We start from the raw sequence: 18,298 nt of genomic DNA, 5'->3' as shown, positions 1-18,298 counted from the left end.
TGAAGAAATATGAAGAATTCATTGCTTTTTACAGATAAATTCACGTCTTGGACAATCTGTCTATGACTGCAAACCGCTTTCTTTAAGACTATCTGCGACGTCTGAAGTAACCAAATTTGGTTTTTTGTTTTGTCAGTCAGCTGTTTACAGATTAGAACATACATAAGTGATACTAAGTAGTATAAATGTATGAAAAGTATTATAACCGTTTCTAGTATCATGTGTAAAACAGCATGTTTCTCTGTATAAGCTAAGTAAATGTTGATTGTTGAGAATATTATAAGAATCAGATTACCAGCTATATCGTATACCCTAATCTTTCTACTCTTACTTAAAATTCTATCCCAAGCATTATTGCTTCTTCGGACTACAAACAAAGCAAAAATTACAGATGTTGCAATAAACGTGGTTGTAATGGTAATCCTTAACAACATAAAGGCATCGGTGTGGTATAAGACATAAAAGTTGCTGGCCCAATAGAAAAAACAGGGACAATACAGACAAAATAGACCAAACGAATAAATCTTATAAATCCACGCCATTTCTTTCACTAATAGATAAAACCCGAATATTTTAAGTAAAAATAATGAAAGTAGTTTTGCCATTAGGATCAAGTCTTCTTTTTCACCAAGGAAAGAGTTCACAAAAAATATTCATTTCAATAAATTTGCCAGATTCATATAGAAAATGTAAGCGCTCGCTTCGGAATGCCGACTTCTTGTAATCAGCCTTGGTGATATGGGACAATATACAATTTAGCTCTGAAAAATTAGTGTTTCCAAAGAAATTATGTTCCTTAGATGAAATAAAAACTAAAATTGTCAAAGGTTTAACACTAAACTGTTAAAAATTCAAATAATGTTTTGCAAAATCTACTGAAAATGAGATTTTCCAAGCGAAAATATGTCAGTAGCTATCTCACAGTATGAACGCAATTGTCTAACCAATTTGAGGCTCTTTTCGCGTGGAAATCTTGTTTCCAGCAACAATATTGTTTATCTTAGAAAATTGACTTGAACAGGTTTTATCCAAAAGGTCCTTTCTCCCTTAGACATATGTAGTAGACTTGGAATTGGTTCACCTTGAACATTTATTCAGCTCAGGTAAATCAAAAGAAATCTCAGTTTTAATTTTAATCTGAAAGGCATGAAAAAGATATGCATATCTATGCGAAATATGCAAAAGTATACAAAGGATTAAATATTAGTCTTTTATATTTATTTATTTTATCATTATGCTTAGAATATTTTTTATATTATTGATATTTATCGTATTTTCGTTTCATACTTCAAGGGGTGCGAGCAGAGGAGGGTCGTATTTAATTTATTGTTATTTGATTGCGGTTCGGGATGGAAATTTGAGAACAGAGAAAAGAATGTTATTTGTTATTTTGTTGTAATTTATTGTTATATTGTTATTTGACGCTGTGTTTAGTGTATGTATTATTTAAGGGGCCAAACATGCATCAATGCACAAGGAACTGTGCTAAGTGCATTTTTTTGTTTTTGTTTTGAAATTAAAGCTCATCTTAAACTTGAAATACCTGAATATATATATTGATAAGGGTGAAATACATATTTGACATATTTGAAGATATATATTTAATTATTTTTTTTCTTCTAAATTAACTCCCTTCTTTGTCAAATTGGAATTTTGATATCAAATTATATTTACTGGATCTTGAGGGCCTAAAAGAAAAGAAAAAAAAAATTAGCAACATCCCATGTCAGGACCAATAGAAAGAAACCCTGAAATAATATTTTACTGTTCTCAATCTAAAATTTATGTTGTGTAACATAACGTGTTTTGATTTACCGGAGCTGTATTCTGAAACTGTCTTTAATATCCAGTTATAATTGTCTTCACTTTTTCTTTAATCAAGGGTATTTCCTTATGAGAAGAATTACACTATTGCTGCCCACAATAAATCTGAGAACCAGAGATGCAGTATCCAATCTAAAGCCAGAGATGCAGTAAAAAAATCACTTTTTTAACCTGTTGTTGCTTCGCGTATTCCTTTTTTTGTTAATTAGATTTGCTTCACAATAGCTTTATTATCACGTTCACTTTATTATTTTTATAAATGAATTTTGAAAGTCTCAAACTGAACTAAAGTTTAGGCCTTTCAACACGGTTATGAAGGCCTCTCAGCTACTACACTAAACCTATTGCAATGAAACTTTTAGCACCTCATGTATATAATAACTATTTCCTTGTTTAATTTAAAATTTAATTTTAGAAGTGTTTATTGAGGAAACAAGTCCAAACAGACAAGCTTATTATATAGAGTAATTTGTTAAGTGTCATCATTTGTAAATTGAGTTTGGAAGGATTATTTGCTTTACCAATTGAAACAACTTTTACTGATTGGTCAAACAACTGGTGAAAATAAAAAAAAAACGAAAAAGACAAGGAAATTATAACAAAATATAAACAGTTTTTTTTTGTACGCATAATAATTTCTCACATGGAATATTGTCATAGTCTAAAAATTATGCAAGAAACCTTTAAACATATTTCAATTGCAGAGCCTTGGATCCAGGGCTTTTATTCCAAACGATTATCATTTCTTCTCGTGATTTTTTCTTTACCTTAAAAAATTAAACCAACCTGAATTCTGATTTTGTGAAATCTAGAAGAAAACAAATCTACAACAAGAAATGAAAAAAAAAAAAAAATAAATTAATGTAGGCTGAGATCCAAAAACTTTTGTCATGATGTGGTACATTTAAAATGAAATGGAAATAGAAAAAGCGGAATGATTTTAAAAATCACCACAAAAAATACCAATCTTTTTGAGAGTGGAAAAGGTCCTGTTCGCGCAAGATATATATATATATATATATATATATATATATATATATATATATATATATATATATATATATATATATATATATATATATATATATATATATATATATATATATATATATATATATATATATATATATATATATATATATATATATATATATATATATATATATATATATATATATATATATATACATCATGCGCAAACGGGACCCCTCCCACTCTCAAAAAAGGCTAGTATTTTTTAGGAGGATTTCCATGTAAACTCCCTCCGAAGAGATTTTTATTTTTTTTTATTCTATTCTACATTTAGCCCCATGCCCGAGGCAAAACCTCAGAAACGGCGTTTTAGCTAAAAAATACTTTTATCTTTTTCACCCAGAATTGTATTATCTCGGGCGAAAATTTCTTTCACCATGTGTCTCATTTTTGATCCCCTGTAAGATTTACTTTCACTTCATTTTACCAGGTAAATTATTATTTCTTTATTTATGTATCCTTATTGAAATTATTTAATTATATTTTGTGTGTTTTTATATGTTTAATTATAAGTTAATTGTGTTTAATTATATGTATAATTATGGGTTAAACTTTTTTTTAATTACATGTCTTTATTTCATTACTTAACACTTCCATTTCTTTTCAACGGGTAAATTATTATTTTTTTTATCTTATTTTATTGTATGTTCAAATACAAAGTCAATATGACATTACTGCATGAAAAAATCCGTACGGAGGTTATATCTTTTCCAATATTAAATAAAAAAAAACAAGTTTTTTTAAAAACTGAAAATAAGGAGCGACATTAAAACTTGAAATGAACATAAATTATTCCGTATATGAAAGGGGTTGTCCCCTCCTCAACACCCCGCTTTTTACGCTAAAGTTTACTTTTTTCACAACTCTACTTTAAAAAAAAAAAAAAAACTTTAGGGTAAAGACCGGGGCGTTGAGAAGGGGACAGCCCGTTTCATATACGTAATAATTTCTGTTCGTTTTAAGTTTTAATGTCGCTCCTTACTTTAAGTTAAAAAAAAACTTTTTTTTTAATTTAATTTCTGAACGTTTTTGAATTAATGCAGATTTTGATTTTGGCTCACCGTACATGAATAATTAAAACGAAATTTGCATATTAGTTTTAATTTTTTTAACGAATAACAGCTCTATAATAGCCTAAGTTGGATTTTTGTTCCATTTATTTAAGAATAACTCCTGAATCACAAAGGCTGTTTAATTAGAATAATAAACACCTTTAAAAGTTAAAAAAAAACATAGCGTAAGAGTGAGGTATATAAGACAGGAAACCCCCCTTATATACATAATTTTTTCTGTTCGTTTTAAGTTTTTCGATCGGGTGACTTGGAGAAAAAATGAGCATGGGAGCGGGCCTAGTTGCCTTGCGATATTTTTGGTCACTTAAAAAGGGCACTAGAACTTTTAATATCCGTTCGAACGAGTCCTCTCACGATATTCTAGGACCAGCGGATCGATACGATCATCCCTGGAAAAAATTAAATAAAAAAAATAGGTGTTTTTAAACTGAAAAAAAAGTACCGACATTAAAACTTAAAACGAACAGAAATTATTTCGTATATGAAAGGGGCTGTTCCCTCCTCAATGCCTCGCTCTTTACGCTAAAGTTTGGATCTGTCACACAACTTTATTTTTTAAAATAATAGGGGAGTTTGCCCCCTAGTCGATACCTTCTCTTTACGCTAAAGTTTAAATTTTGCTCGAATCACATACCCCTGAAGGCCGGTTAATTTTACTTTTTGCTTAATATTTTATTTAATTCCTGAACGTTTTTGAATTAATGCAGCTTTGATTTTGGCTCACCGTACATTAATAACTAAAATGAAATTTGCATATTAGTTTTACTTTTTGGGCTAAATAGCTTTCTCGAAATTTTGTTCTGACGTAACTTACTAATTAACTTACGTAACGAACTTCTATATTCGTATGTTTTATTAAGTATATTAGGGAGTTTGCCCCCTAGTCGATACCTTGCTCTTTAAGCTAAAGTTCGAATTTTGTTTGAATCACAAACCCCTGAATCACGAAGGCCGGTTAATAAGAATAGATAGCTCTTTTGAAACTACTTAAAAAAAAACTTTAGCGAAAAGGGTGAGGTATTGACTAGGGGGCGAACCCCCTCATATACGTACTAATTTCTGTTTGTTTGTATTTTAATATTGCTCCTTACTTTCAGTTGAAAAAAAACTATTTTTTTTATTTAATTTCTGATCGTTTTTCAAATAATGCTGGAAAATCCGGCATCCCCTTCATAGAAATGTCCCTTCCCCCAAGAAAACATCCTCTATGGAAGGATCCTCCCCCGTAACCCCCTCCTCTGACACCCCCCCTCCCCATTAGAAAAAAATCCCTCCTGAAACGTCTTTATACTTGCCATCGACCAATACTATATATAAACAATGGGCAAAGTTCATAACTTCCAGCCCTTCCCCCGGGAACTGTGGGGGATTAAGTCATCCTCAAAGACATATTTATTACATTTTCGACTATGCTGAACAAAATGGCTATCTCAAAATTTTTATTGAGTGACATAGGGAAAAAAATGAGTGCTGGAGGGGGCCAAGTTTTTGGTTACTTAAAAAGGGCACTAGAACTTTTAATTTCCGTTCAAATGAGCCCTCTTACGATAATCTAGGACTACTGGGTCGATACGATCATCCCTGGGAAAATAATAAAAAAAAACAAACAAAAAAACAAATAAATAAACACGCATCCGTGTTCTGACAAAAAATACTAAATTCCACATTTTAAGAAAAAAAAAATAAAAAAAGTTTTTTTTTAAACTGAAAGTAAGGGGCGACATTGAAGCTTAAACGAACAGAAATTATTTCGTATATGAAAGGGGATGTCCCCTCTTCAATACCTCGCCTTTACGCTAAAGTTTTTTATTGTTTTAAAAATAAAGTTGTGTGACAGATTCAAACTTTAGCGTAAAGAGCGAGGTATTGAGGAGGGGACAGCCCCTTTCATATGAGGAATATTTTCTGTTCGTTTTAAGTTTTAATATCGCTCCTTACTTTCAGTTAAAAAAACTTGTTTCTTTTTTAATTTAATTTCTGAATGTTTTTGAATTTCTGCAGCTTTGATTTTGGCTCACCGTACATGAATAATTAAAACAAAATTTGCATATTAATTTTACTTTTTTGGCTAAATGGCTTTCTCGAAATTTTGTTCTGACGTAAATTACTACTTAACTTAACTTAAAAATAAAACTGGCTACTTCAGAATTTGTAGCGTATAGGTTTGGGGAAAAAAGGGCGTGGGGGAGGGGGGGGATGCTAGTAGCCCTTAAATCTCCTGACTCTTAAAAAGTGAACTAGAACTTTCAGTTTCCAATAAAACGAACCCTCTCTGAAGTTTTTACGAGCATTCCTTCCATAACAACCATATATCTCTTTAGGGCATAACTTACAATGCCTGCCCTCGGGCCCTGGGGGCTGTGTCGACCCCGGAGCTTTCGTTGTGGCTATCTCAAAGTTATTGTTGCATGGGTTTGAGGAAAAAAGGGCATGGAGGGGGGCTGGGTGCCCTCCAATCTCTTTTGACTCTTAAAAAGTGAACTACAACTTTCAATTTCCAATCAAAGGAGCCCTCTTTGAAGTTTATAAGGACATCCCTTCTATAAGAACCATATATGCCCCCAGGGCATAACTTACAACACCTGTCCCCGGGCCCTGGAAGGGGAGGTGTGTTGACACAGGATTTTTGTTATATGATCTTTGAACTATTTTTAACAAAATAGCTATCTCAAAGATTTTATTGCATGCATTTAGAAAAAAGGGTGTGGGGGGGGCTGATTACCCTCCGATATCTTTTGACGCTTAAAAAGTGAACTAGAACTTTTAATTTCCAATCAAATGAGACCTCTCTGAAGTTTATAAGAGCATTCCTTCCACAAGAACCACATATTCTCCCAGAACATAACTTATAACCCTTGCCCTTAAGACTGTGGGGGGAGTCCTGTTCAAAGTTAGAATTTCCAGAACTTTCAACTACGTTGAACAAAATAGCTATCTTAAAACTTTCATTGGATGTGTTTGAGGAAATGGTGGGCGTGGAAGGTGTATTAGTTGCCTTCCAATCACTTTCGACTATTAAAAAAAGCACTAACCATTTAAATTTCCAATCGAATGAGCCCTTTTTGAAGTTTCTACGACAACACTCAATACAAACCTTATATGCCCCCAGGGCAGAACTTACAACCCTTGCCCTGAGGGTTGTGGGTGGAGGGGGGGGTTGTAATCCTCAAAGACTTAATTTCAAGAATTTTTTACTACGTCGAACAAAATGGCTATCTCAAAATTCTGATTGGATGTGTTTGGGGAAAAGGTAGGCGTGAGAAGGGGGTTAGTTGCCCTCCAATCACTTTTGACTATTAAAAAGGGCACTAGCCCTTTGAAGTTCCAATCGAATGAGGCCTCTTTTGAAGTTTCTACGACAAGGCTTTCTATAAGAACCTTATATGCCCCCAGGCGAAACTTACAGCCCTTGCCCTGAGGGTTGTGGGGGGAATGTCCTCCTCAGAAACATATTTTCTATGTGGAAATAAACTATGTAGAACAGAAGGGCTATCTCAAAAGTTGATTGGATGTGTTTGGGGAAATGGTGGACGTGGAAGGGGTGTTAGATGCCCTCCGATCACTTCTTACTCTTGAAAAGGGCAGTAGAACTCTCGATTTCCAATTGAATGAGCTCCTTTGAGGTTGATACGACGACCCCTTCCATATGAAGTGCCTCTGAGAAAAAAAAATATTGGAGCCGAATGGCCTTTACTTTGGCCCTAACTTCGAATGGTTCGATTTTCATTTGTTTCTTTTTTCTTTTCTTTCCTTTTTGTTTGGCACTAACGATGATTTCGCGGAGGTCCTTGTCGAAATATTTGCTTGTTTCTTCATCTTCATGGTTCGCCACTGGCTGACAAAATCCTCGTTTTCACCCTTTTTTTATTTTATTTCTCATTTTGTTATTTTCTTTCCTCTTTGAGTTTCATTTGTCGTATAAACTTCAGAGAGGGCTCACTTGATTGGAAGTTAAAAGCTCTATTTCACTTTTTAAGAGTCAAAAAATATCCGAAGGCAACTAGCCCCCCCCTCCCAAACACCCTTTTTTCCCAAGCCCATCCGATCATTTTTTTAAAATAGCCATTTCATTAAAAACAGTTCAAGCGTCAGATGAGAAAAACTCCTGTGTGAACGCAACTCCCCAGGGCCCGGGAGCAGGCGTTGTAAGTAATCCTCTGGGGGCATATATGGTTCTTATAGAAGGGATGCTCGTACAAACATCGGAAAGGACTCATTTGATTGGAAATTTAAAACTTTCGTTTACTTTTTAAGAGTAAAAAAAGATCGGAGGGCAATTAGCCCCCCCCACGCCCTGTTTTCCCAAGCCGATCTAACGACGATCTAATGAAGACAACTGCTCGTGCATGCAAATATGAGATTGTACAGGCAGAAGTTCAACCTAGGAATAAGAAACGTACACAGAAATTGAACTTGGAGCAGTGCAAAATTTCAAATAGAGCGCAAATTGAAAAAAAGAACACAGACAACAAGCAACCATAGGAAAATCACGAAAATCTTCCGATTTTAAAAGAAGGACGGGCATTAATATACCATGCTCCCACACTCTGTGTATGATGGCTTATAACTATTAGTGGTGAAGTTTCTTTGAGAAAGCAGAAACAAAACAGATTTATCATCCTTCAAAAGAGCACACAAAATTTCGTGTAGGTTCTAACTCGTATAGATAATATGATAATTAAAACTAACAATCAAACGAGTTACAAAATATGTAAGAAATGGAATATCTTAATCTCTTGCAAGCATAGTATTTAAATAATAAATTGCAGAATAATAAGTTCGATTACACCCTATAGAACAACAAAGGTTAAAATAAAACTGACAAACAATGGACAGTATGCAAATCTAAAAAAAACTGGCAAGTTAAAACAATAACATATTTGTTAACGCTTTCTTCCTACGTAAAAAAAAAACATTCTTGACTAGAATATCAGGAAATCAATTCATTTTGTTGAGTAGTAGGAAGGCCATTCTCGAACAAATGAATGTTAAATTTGGATTCAGGATGCAATTCTGATTATAGAGGTAAGTTTGCGCTTTACCCCCTCCCCCCTCAATGTGAAAATATATACCCTGAATTGGTATATAGGGCTGGGACGAAGTGAAGTTGCACCAAAAGCGATTATTATATTCGGAAAGAGCATAAGAAAAGGCATGGAGTGTAATGTTTACTTTATTCATAGGTCAATAAAATAAATTGTTCAATACTTACCCATTTTTCATTGTCATTTTCAATTAACTCTAATATTTTTGGCCCCAGAATCATTTCTGAAAGTATCGCTCACCTAACTCAACTGCTTTCCAAGATAGCAAGAAGCTAAAACTAAACTAAAACTTTAGGCTGCCCCATATCTTCCTAATATACCCTTTTATGTGATTTTGATTGTATGGGTCCCATCCAAAGCAAATTCTTGGACCCCTGGCTGGTATATTGTAAGATAAGATTTTTTTTTCAGAAAAAATGGCTATCACAAGCCGAGATGGGTTATTCGCGCTTTAAAATAATGTTTAGACCTAATTTTTTGCAGAATTTTATCAGTTTGAGAGCAGACTCTGAAAAGGTTTGTTTTGGTTAATGCTTCTCTTCATCGCCTAACTTCATGTTGCATACTCACTTGTCCATTTCCAAGAAGAATGGTTGTGCCCAACAGCTTTTAACTTCTTTCTATAAACTTTCTTATAAACTTGTTATCCAGGACTTTAAGGGTTTACCCGGACAAAATTGAAATATAAACGAAAATGGTACCAAAATGATCAGAAAAAAATTCTGTACAATATACTAAAAAGTCCCCATCAATCCGAGTGGGGCGAGTACCCGAAAAACAGGAGAAAAGGGTGGAAATGCGGGGGAAATTAGGAAAAATGCCGAACATGCCCAGAAAATAGTTCAAAGTGAGTTTTCTGGGGCTTTCCCATACGCTGATCACAAAACTGACATCTAAAATTCAGCATAGAATTTAAAGTACTACGGAAAACGGGGGGAACAGGGGGAAGAGGGGAAAAAATTTAAAAATACAGGGTAGGGGTAGAAAGCACTTTGAAACATGTTTTCCGGGGTCTTTCTATCTGCTGATCCCGAAACTGTCATCTAAAATGAAATAAAGAACATGAGCCCCACCATAACGGGGGAAAAGGGGGAAAGAGGGGAAGAAAAGGGACAATTGAAGTCAGGGGTATAAATCAGTTTGAAATGTGTTTTCTGGGGTTTCCTATCTGCTGATCACGAAACTGACACCTAAAATGAAGGAAAGAAAACGAGAACCATGAAAACCGAAAAAATGGAGGAAATAACGGAAAAGGGGAAGGGAAGCCTGACTCCTTAGCCAGCTGCTAATGGCTAATAAGTAGGCCTATGGACAAAATAACTCGCTTAAGTATCAAACTTTTACTTTCTTGAATCACAGACATTTCTTACAACCATTTGAATTAGTAAACATAAAGAAAATAACCGCTTGGCAGTGATCACAGTATAAAACTTCAGCTATTATAGGTAAAATTTGTACTTTCGAAGGCAATATCGTTGAATAAAAAACTAAAAAAAGAACTTCAGTAACTATAGGTAAAATCTGCACTTTTTAATGCAGTAGAGTTGACTTGAAAAACACAGCATTGATGTCACTAGTCGAGCTCCTCGTCTTCGACAATCTCGTTGTCCCTGTTCAAACAGTTGATACCCTGACATTCTCCGCACGCGAACGTAAACGCTAATCCATTTTTCTTGCAGCTGCATCGCGAGTTCTCGCAGCCTGTCTTACAGTTGTATCTCACGACACTCAAAAGAGTCTGCGGTGCGGGTAACAAATCGGTCATAACAGGTGAGTATTTATGGTCTCTGAAGACCCAACCCCAGTCAGCCGGGTCGATGTCAGCTGGTTCCCCTTTCCAACGGGATACATCGAGGCTCACTCGCTGGGAGTGGAATGAAGCTGCAGCTTTGGTTGGCGGAAGCCATTCGGGATTAACAAACACCGTAGTATTTGAAGAAGAAACTTTTTCCAAGAAAATTCGATGTCGCAGCTTAGTGATATCTCTGTTTGGTCGGTCTTTATACAAGCTGAGGAGAAGATATTCACCCGCTTTCACAATTTTATCTTCAGACGATGATTCATCCAGAAAAACTTCGCATTTTTTTCTGAACACTTCGCTCTTCTTCAAAAGAGGTAGCACAGCTTGCTTTCCAAGTTTGAGAACTCGTGAGGTCGTGTCACATCCCAAAAGTGCGTGCCCTACCAGAAGTAGCCTGGATACTTCTCCCATTTTTTTTTTAACTTCGTTGAGGCACCAGAACCGTGTTAGCACTTCTTTTGCGTTCGTTTACGATTCGAAGTAAAGTGTTTTTGCATTAGGCGGGAGGCAATACAAGAGTAGAATCAGAAGGTCAGTGTCGTTGCCAAGAACTATTGTTTCAGAGTTTTCTGCTTTCGTTACGGCAGTCTTTACGATTAGATAGTCAGCATCGTCCTTCGCATGGACGACTTTAAATCCTTTGGCTCTGAGTTTTTCCCCGATGTAGCTTATAATTCGCTGTTTGTTCTGAGAGTTGCTCAAAAACTCTTCCTTCTGGAGCTTTTTCTGGAGCTTCATCCCTAAACTGAAATCGATCACTTGATGCTGGCTTCCCTTACACCGTCGGTTGTGGGTAGCATCTTTCGTGGTTGGACCAGCGCTGTATCCATTGAAGACAGCAGTAGGGGAGGTACAGAGTCGAGTAACGAAACTAACATAGCTTTCACAGATTGAATCATAAGTATCACAAATTTACCAAGGTACTTGCTGAAGCAGCCAAGCTCCATCAAATACATTGACACGATCTGACACTGGCAGGTGGTGAATCGAGTCCGTTTTCGCTTCTTTCCATATTGCTTTCGCTAGTGCAGGTTTGTCTGGCTGATGCATTATGCCAGAATTCTCAAACAAAGCGGGTGGATAACTGCACAATTCGTAACGTAGAGTTTCTGCCATGTCCTTTTCAGATGTATGGGCAGCAGTCGAAAGACGTTGAAAAAGCAGTGCAGGGTCGATATACAAAATCTCGCCATCTATCCTTATGTTCCCATCGGATGCCAGTGTAACGACTTTGTTTTTCTTCCTGAATGAAAAACTTTCGACGGATTGGCCATCCATGCGCTGGAGGATCAGCTCACCTACAGCTTTAGCATCCTCTGCATTGACGCCTTTTTGGGCAATCAGCCCAGAACCTATACTTCTAAGCTCTGTGGAACTAGTGAAAGGACAGTTCTCTAGAAAGAATTCAAGAAACGTCAGTAGATCCTTAGTATCTCTCTTTATTCGTGCTGCGGTTGCAGTAACGTGCTGTTCACTAGAACTGTACTCTAGGCCCGTCAGTTTCTGCATTAGATCATTCACTGAAGCGAGTAGTGGCATAGACATTGTCCATATGTTTCTCTGAAGCTCAGTTATGCCTTTTACTCTTGTCAGCCCTCCATCTGTTTTTAGGCTCTTCATCAGCACTGTCTCGATGAAGAGGTCTGGAGCCAATCCAGCCCAGTAACGATCACTTCGTCGGGCAATAAACTTGCCGCTTACAAACTGTCCGAAGAGCTGTGGATTCGATGTTTCAAGTTCCTGCATCATCTGAAGAAAAAGACGAACTGACTTGGCATAAAGATTATGCCCCGCAGCTGCGAGGTATGGGAGCATTTCAGAAAGAGAGGATAAGTAGAGATCCCATTTTCCAGTTTTTTCTGCTTTCAAAAACTTCCGAAAGATCGAAACCATTTCGGTAAACTGAATGAATAGTTTCGCAGTTCTGCTGGATTTCAGAGACGATTTTAAGGCTTCGAGGCGTAGCGAAACCGCCTGAAGGGCTTCGTCATTAGCCGCTTCTTGATAACTTCTTGAGCCGCTTCTTGAACCCACGCGCTTGTTGATAACGGCGAGGAATACGGAATAAAGTAATTTCAGTATCTTTCCGTCTTTCTTTCTCGAGTTTTTTTTTTGCCTTTTCCGAACCTATGGGGTAGCCGAACCTCTATAGATTTCCTTTATTGACTTTTGTAAACATTTCCACATACTTTCTACCCCTACCCTGTATATTTCCCTTTTCCCCTCCCTCCCCCCCCATTTCCCCGTTTTGTGTTAATCAATTTTTTTATATCATTTTAGTTCTCAATTTCGTAATCACCAGATAGGAATACCCCAGAAAATATCTTTCAAACCGCTTTCTACTTCTACCCTGTAATCTTCTCTTTTCTCCCCTCTTTCCCCTGTTCCTCCGTTTTCCTTTGTACTATTTTTCTATACTGAATTTTATATGTCAATTTCGTAATCAGCGTATGTGAAAACCTCAAAAAACTCACTTTAAACTATTTTCTGGGCATGTTTGGCATTTTTCCCATTTTCCCCCGCATTTCCCCCTTTTCCCCTGTTTTTCGGGTTCCCGCCCCACTCGGATTTATGGGGACTTTTAGTATGTCGTATAGAATTTTTTTCTGATCATTTTGGTACTATTTTCGTTTATATCGCAATTTTGTCCGGGCTCGACACTTTTTGAGCTAAAAGTCCTGGACTATTTCATTTACTTCTTCGTAAGTGGTTGAAAATGCCAGAAAGACGCCTGGGGGACGGCCCAGACAGTGATGAAAAAAACAGTGCATTTCACACGAAAAGTGCACAAGCTGGAAACCCAGTTCGCACTAAGTCAGTTATAACAAAATATAAGTAGTCAATAAATAAATAGCTTTGTTTTTAAACCTCAAAAAGAAGATGTTTTTTGAACAAGTAACCAGTCTTCAGTTACGAAATAAGCAGCTGCTACCAACTTTAAAATCGATGATTTCTTTTCCATACATACACAGGCTTATCAAACAGTTAAGTAAGGAGCGACCCGGCTTAATAGTAACCGAAACTCTAATAAACGGAATTTTGATCCAGTGGATACATAAAAACAATTGGATTTTTATGCTGATTTCAAATATATAAGTTTCATCAAGTTTAGTCTTACCCATCAAAAGCTACGAGCCTAAAAAAATTTGCATTACTTTCGAAAAAAGGAGGAAACACCTCCTAAAATAGATAGAACCTTAATGAAAATCAAACCATCAGATTCAGCGTATTAGAAAACACTACTGTAGAGGTTTCAAGTTCCTATCTGCAAAAATGTGGAATTTTGTATTTTTTGCCAGAAGAAAGATCACGGATGCGTAATTATTTGTTTTCAAACAGTTCGTGGTTACACTTACTTACAAACAACTGTAAGTAAGGAGCGACCCGGCTCAATAATAACCAAAACTCTAAAAACCGGAATTTTGATACCCATAGATACATCATTAGAATCAGATTTTTATGGTGATTTCAAATATATAAGTTTCGACAAGTTTAGTTTTACCCATCGAAAGCTAAGCGCCTGAGAAAATTTGCATTATTTTTGGAAAAGAGGAAACACCCCCAAAGTGTCATAGAACTTTAATGAAAATCACACCATCGAATTCAGCGTATCTGAAAAACCCTACTGCGGAAGTTTCAAGCTCCTATCTTCAAAAATGTGGAATTTTTTATTTTTTGTCAGAAGAAAGATCACAGTAGCGTGTTTATTTAACTTTTTTTATTATTATTTTCTCATGGATGATCGTATCGATCCAGTTGTCCTAGAATATCGTAAGAGGGCTAATTTGAACAGAAATTAAAAGTTCTAGTGCCCTTTTTAATTGACCAAAAAAATTGGAGGGCAACTTGGCCCCTTCCCACGCTCATTTTTTCCCAAAGTCACCCAATCAAAATTTTGAGATAGCCATTTTGTTCAGCATAGTCGAAAGTCTAATAAGTATGTCTTAGAGGATGACCTAATCCCCCACAGTTCCCGGGGGAAGGGCTGGAAATTATGAACTTTGCCCATTGTTTATATATAGTATTGGTTAATGGGAAGTATAAAGACGTTTCAGGTGGGATTTTTTTCTGATGGGGGGGGGTTCGAGGAGGGGGTTACGGGGGAGGATCTTTCCATGGAGGATGTTTCCTTGGGGGAAGGGACATTTCTAAGAAGGGGGCGCCGGATTTCCCAGCATTATTTAAAAAACCATCAGAAATTAAATAAAAAACTAGTTTCTTCAACTGAAAGTAAGGAGCAACATTAAAACTTAAAACAAACAGAAACTATTACCTATATGAGGGGGTTCACCCCCCAGTCAATACCTTGCCCTTTTCGCTAAAGTTTTTTTTACGAGTTTCAAAAGAGCTATCTATTCTAATTAACCGGCCTGTGTGATTCAGGGGTTTGTGATTCGAACAAAATTTGAACTTCAGCGTAAAGAGCAAGGTATCGACTTGGAGGCAAACTCCCTAATTTACCTAATAACACATACGAATATAGAAGCTCGTTACGTAAGTTAATTCGTAAGTTACGTTAGAACAAAATTTCGAGAAAGCAATTAAGCCAAAAAAGTAAAATTAATATTCAAATTTTGCTTTAATTATTCATGTGGGTTGAACCAAAATCGAAGCTGAATAAAATCAAAAACGTTCAGAAATTAAATTAAAAAAAACAAGTTTTTTTTATCTGAAAGTAAGGAGCGACATTAAAACTTAAAACGAACAGAAATTATTCCACATATGAAAGGGGCTGTCCCCTCTTCAATACCTCGCTCTTTACGCTAAAGTTTGAATCTGTCACACAACTTTATTTTTAAAACAATAAAAAAACTTTAGCGTAAAGAGCGAGGTATTGAAGAGGGGACATCCCCTTGCATATACGAAATAATTTCTGTTCGTTTAAGCTTCAATGTCGCCCCTTACTTTCAGTTAAAAAAAAACTTTTTTTTATTTTTTTTCTTAAAATGTGGAATTTAGTATTTTTTGTCAGAACACGGATGCGTGTTTATTTATTTGTTTTTTTGTTTTTTTTTATTATTTTCCCAGGGATGATCGTATTGACCCAGTAGTCCTAGAATATCGTAAGAGGGCTCATTTGAACGGAAATTAAAAGTTCTAGGGCCCTTTTTGAGTAACCAAAAAATTAGAGGAAAACTTGGCCCCCTCCAGCACTCATTTTTTTCCCGAAGTCACTCAATAAAAATTTTGAGATAGCCATTTTGTTCAGCATAGTCGAAAATGTAATAAATATGTCTTTGAGGATGACTTAATCCCCCACAGTTCCCGGGGGAAGGGCTGGAAGTTATGAACTTTGCCCATTGTTTATATATAGCATTGGTCGATGGGAAGTATAAAGATGTTTCAGGAGGGATTTTTTCTAATGGGGGGGGGGGGCGTCAGAGGAGGTTACGGGGTTACGGGGGAGGATCCTTCCATGGATGATGTTTTCTTGGGGGAAGAGACATTTCTATGAAGGGGATGCCGGATTTTCCAGCATTATTTGAAAAACGATCAGAAATTAAATAAAAAAAATAGTTTTTTCAACTGAAAATAAGGAGCAACATTAAAATATAAACAAACAGAAATTAGTACGTATATGAGGGGGTTCGCCCCCTAGTCAATACCTCACCCTTTTCGCTAAAGTTTTTTTTTAAGTAGTTTCAAAAGAGCTATCTATTCTTATTAACCGGCCTTCGTGATTCAGGGGTTTGTGATTCAAACAAAATTTGAACTTTAGCGTAAAGAGCAAGGTATCGACTAGGGGGCAAAATACCTAATATACGTAATAAAACATACGAATATAGAAGTTCGTTGCGTAAGTTAATTAGTAAGTTACGTCAGAACAAAATTTCGAGAAAGCTATTTAGCCCAAAAAGTAAAACTAATATGCAAATTTCATTTTAGTTATTAATGTACGGTGAGCCAAAATCAAAGCTGCATTAATTCAAAAACGTTCAGTAATTAAATAAAAAAATTAAGCAAAAAGTAAAATTAACCGGCCTTCAGGGGTTTGTGATTCGAGCAAAATTTAAACTTTAGCGTAAAGAGAAGGTATCGACTAGGGGGCAAACTCCCCTATTATTTTAAAAAATAAAGTTGTGTGACAGATCCAAACTTTAGCGTAAAGAGCAAGGTATTGAGGAGGGGACAGCCCCTTTCATATACGAAATAATTTCTGTTCGTTTTAAGTTTTAATGTCGGTCCTTACTTTCAGTTTAAAAACACTTATTTTTTTTTATTTAATTTTTTCCAGGGATGATCGTATCGATCCGCTGGTCCTAGAATATCGTGAGAGGACTCGTTCGAACGGATATTAAAAGTTCTAGTGCCCTTTTTAAGTGACCAAAAGTGTCGCAAGGCAACTAGGCCCGCTCCCATGCTCATTTTTTCTCCAAGTCACCCGATCAAAAAACTTAAAACGAACAGAAAAAATTATGTATATAAGGGGGGTTTCCTGTCTTATATACCTCACTCTTACGCTATGTTTTTTTTTAACTTTTAAAGGAGGTTATTATTCTGACTAAACAGCCTTTGTGACTCAGGAATCATTCTTAATCAAATGGAACGAAAATCAAACTTAGGTCATAATAAGGTTATTATTAGTTAAAAAAAGTAAAACTAATATGCGAATTTCGTTTAGATTATTTATGTACGGTGAGCCAAAATGGAAACCTGCATTAGTTCAAAAACGTTCAGAAATTAAATTAAAAAAAAAGTTTTTTTTTAACTTAAAGTAAGGAGCGACATTAAAACTTAATACGAACAGAAATGATACCGTGTATGAAAGGGGCTGTCCCCTTCTCAACGCCCCGTTCTTTACCCTAAAGTTTTTTTGTTTTTGTTTTTAAAGTAGAGTTGTGAAAAAAGTAAACTTTAGCGTAAAAAGCGGGGTGTTGAGGAGGGGACAACCCCTTTCATATACGGAATAATTTATGTTCATTTCAAGTTTTAATGTCGCTCCTTATTTTCAGTTTTTAAAAAAACTTGTTTTTTTTATTTAATATTGGAAAAGATATAACCTCCGTACGGATTTTTTCATGGAGTAATGTCATATTGACTTTGTATTTGAACATACAATCAAATAAGATAAAAAAATAGTAATTTACCCGTTGAAAAGAAATGGAAGCGTTAAGTAATGAAATAAAGACATGTAATTAAAAAAAAGTTTAACATATAATTATACATATAATTAACACACAATTAACTTATAATTAAACATATAATAACCAACAAAATATAATTAAATAATTTCATTAAGGATACATAAATAAAGAAATAATAATTTACCTGGTAAAAAGAAGTGAAAGTAAATCTTACAGGGGATCAAAAATGAGACACATGGTGGAAGAAATTTTCGCCCGAGATAATACAATTCTGGATGAAAAGATAAAAGTTTTTTTTAGCTAAAACGCCGTTTCTGAGGTTTTGCCTCGGGCATGGGGCTAAATGTAGAATAGAATAAAAAAATAAATAAAAATCTCTTCGGAGGGACTTTACATAAAAATCTCCTAAAAAAATACCAGCCTTTTTGAGAGTGGAGG

This window comes from Artemia sp. Qi Xiang Cuo, chromosome 12 (genome assembly GCF_049724085.1).
Source record: "Artemia sp. Qi Xiang Cuo chromosome 12, ASM4972408v1, whole genome shotgun sequence".
NCBI lineage: Eukaryota > Metazoa > Arthropoda > Branchiopoda > Anostraca > Artemiidae > Artemia > Artemia sp. Qi Xiang Cuo.
This window is presented reverse-complemented; position numbering follows the sequence as displayed.